The sequence below is a fragment of the Pleurodeles waltl genome, chromosome 4_1 (assembly GCF_031143425.1).
Source record: "Pleurodeles waltl isolate 20211129_DDA chromosome 4_1, aPleWal1.hap1.20221129, whole genome shotgun sequence".
In the NCBI taxonomy this organism is placed as follows: Eukaryota; Metazoa; Chordata; class Amphibia; order Caudata; family Salamandridae; genus Pleurodeles; species Pleurodeles waltl.
Window position 1 is genome coordinate 164,976,522 of NC_090442.1, and position 3,305 is coordinate 164,979,826.

Consider the following 3,305-nt stretch of genomic DNA (forward strand, 5'->3'; position numbering starts at 1 on the left):
AGAGCCTATTCACCACTGATTTCCTCAGCCGTACTGCACGTGGCATAAGTATGCTGTTACTGTGTCCCAAGTATGCACCCTTAGACCTACCCTTCACCGAAAATTGATTAATAAGGTTTTTTGAGAATGATTCCCATATGGCAATGTGACGGGCCGACGCTACCGCAGTCGGACCCGCCGTACTCCGGGGGTATCACAACAAAGGACACTTCCGACCCGGAAGTCCTCCGGGCAGAGACCAATCCAGTTCTACATCCGGGTGACGCTAGGTAGAAACAGCCACTTCGCGCCGTCACCTGGATTCAAAAGGAGGAGCTGGATGGTTCAGAGGAGGGCATACGGGACCCGGAGTACGAAACCACTGCGAAGCGGCAGACGGAGAAGGGAACGAGGAATATGACGGAGGCATTCCTGATGACGGCCCAGGAGAGACCAGCGGTGACGACCTCAGGATCAGAGGCAGGACAGAGCAGAGGCCCGGGAGGCACTAAACCCAAACTCCAGCCACGCTCAGGGAAGAGCGTGGCCAGTGCAGGTGCGTGGGACACACATACCAGAAGGAGGGACGTGGAGGGGATGCTCCAGGAGTGGAACTTTTGTGTTTAATTCCGTTAAGGCGTACATTAGAAATCTTATGACATAAGACCCAGGGAGGGTGGCTTATAGACAGGCTAGGAACGCGCAAAATGAAAGCGACATTGAGGACGTTACAAGGGAAAACAGAGGGAGAGGGATAAAGACTGGTCCTACAGCCGAGATACTGAAGAGAAAGGCACAATAGAGCGAGATAGGTCAAGAGAAAGAAGGAAACACGGACAGTGGAAAGAAAGAAAAGAGAAAGAAACGCCCCTACAGAGAAGGTCGCGATACCCACGAAAGAAAGCAGAAAGAAGGAGAGAGTGGGAGAGAGAGAGGTCTCAAGAAACGAAAAGAGAAACAGAAATGGAACAAGGGAAAAGAATAGAGGAAGACATGACTCAAACCAGACAGAAAACATATAGGAAACAGAGAGACAGGAAAGAAAACAGAACTAAGACTAGGAAGATAAAAGACCAGTAAATATCAGACCACTTACCCCTGTCTGTTTCCGTTCTTTTCCCAGATGCTCCTCCTATGAGCCCTGCGAAGAGAAGACAGCGAGAAGAGAATCAGAAGAGTAGCGGCCGACTACACCCATAAATCCAGAATCACCTTGAAAACTCTTAACAAAAATAAAATCACTATATCATCTGACCATGGGCTACTTGTCATCATTGCGCCACCCTATTACAGGCAACTACATGCAAAGGTTCGTTAGCCATGTTTTCCAGGATCTCCACTTCTTCCTCCGCTTGTGCGTTGACCGAACAGGAACTCCATTTTAGTCTCTTTAAATTTTCAGAACGGAGCTCCCCCTGAAGGAAATTTGATTCTTCCTGAATACGTGCTTTGTTCTGAACTGTAATTATTTGTGGGTTATGGTCGCTTCCTGGATGATCTTGTATTCTAAAATCACTCACAAAATTAAATAAAGAAGCATTTACCAGGGTACTGTCTAGGTATTAAACAACCTTTTCCGAGGCTCTTGTCCACCGACAGCAGCCGCCCATTCAATACAAAAATGCCTGCTAACTCACAGCTCTTAATTAACTTTTCACCGATTTTATCTTTATTTATCTGGGAAGGCAATGAGCAATGGGACCGCTATTTGCACATGATCCTCACTTGGTGAATGAAACATATTAAGATTAAAGTCACCTGAGACAAGCCAATGGGCATAGTTGAATTCTTTTTTAATGTGGAGTAGATGATCTAGGAGTTTATTAACTTCCATCTTTTTCTTTTTAGGATTGACATAAACGTTAATCAAAATCAGGTGGTCACGTGTGTTGTTTTTTTTTGCCCAGTCGTCCAGGTGAACCTGCAAGAACGGCTGATCTCTTTTCTGAGGGATCGGCATTTTAGCCATACGTCTAGTGCTGCTATAGGTTGCTAAACATCCTTTTGCCCTTCCAAATGTGTTGAGTTTTGCTGCTGGCTTGCTAAATTCCTTGTACCCGATTAAGGGGAGACTCATAAGTGCCCATGTTTCCTGCCGCATTATAATATCAAAAGAATCCAGACATTGAATAACCTCTGGGTCTTCCAGCTTGGACCGAAGACCCCTATGTTCCAAGAGCAAATACTCAATGATCCTTGCAAATGAGGCAGTCACTGGGCTATCATTCAGCTTTTTGGAGATAGTCTGGAAACTAACGCTGTCAGAAGCCAGGGCCATTTATCCTGGGACTGGCCTTTTGTCAAAGGGTGTCTGGCTATGATCCTTCTTTAGGCCTCTTCTTCCCGTATTTTCATTTTCAAATCTAATTGAACTGCCATCCCTTCTCCAGTCACTTCTTTAGCAGATTCACCGGTATTGGACTTCCCATTTGCCCCTCGTAAAACTGACCAAGGCATTACTTCCTTCTTTTTTAAAGGACAATCCTGCAGTAGTGGATGTGGGTATCTTTCCCCTGAGTAGGAAATAACCTCAATTCCCCAGTCTTTTAGGATATTTTTCCTTTCCAAAATTTGCATTGGGAGAGGCGGTGATGCAAATACTACTACAGTTGGGTCTGATTGTTGACTAACCTGGGCTTGTATAAAGTTTATAGCGGCAATATCATCTGAAGACGCCAGTTCCAGGCCCGGGAGTGCATTTCTTAGTTTGAGAACAGTGGAACGGTTAAGCATATCTTGGAGACCTCTAGACTTATATTCTGGGAACCACAGCAACTGGAGACCGTGGGCCAGCATGGACTGATTTGCATTATTTACAAGGCTTAATTGCTCTATGGGAGTTCCTGTTCGATCTGACCTGGATGCCATCTCTACTTGCCTGCCCACGAGGTGCCCAGTCTCTTACTGGTTTCCCTCTAAGTCCCTTGTTAGAATGATTGCTTGCCGATCCTGAAAAAACCTACTAGTACCTCCTAATTGTGGCCCTTCCATTGCCAGGGTGGGGGTCAAAGGCTTCCAGGGGATATTGTCTTTTGTTAAGGGCCTGGGGGAGTGGTCCCCAGGTCATCATCCTGTATTTTGCAGGTTAATACTTCTGTGATGTTTCTGGGGGACACCTGTATGTTCTTCCTACCCTTCCTTGTGTGTTTCTGCTCTCTCTCTTTGTCAAAGGTTGTCAGAAATGCCCTTCTGATTCCCTAAGATCTGCCAGTTGAATAGGGTGTTCCAGAGCGCCTTCTTGGCTAACTAAGGGTGTTGATCTAGTGGCACTTCCCTCTTTATTACAAGTTCTTCAAGCTCAGGATCCCGGCAGGCTATGTTGATTC

General features: G+C 46.1%; 1 long non-coding RNA gene across 1 annotated transcript; it reads left to right on the top strand.

The window, feature by feature from the left end:
- The first annotated feature begins 248 nt into the window (after positions 1–248).
- Positions 249–1,233, top strand: LOC138288492 (uncharacterized). The gene is made up of 2 exons (XR_011202414.1): positions 249–535; positions 1,103–1,233. It is a non-coding gene; the product is annotated as an uncharacterized lncRNA (long non-coding RNA).
- Positions 1,234–3,305: the final 2,072 nt, after the last annotated feature.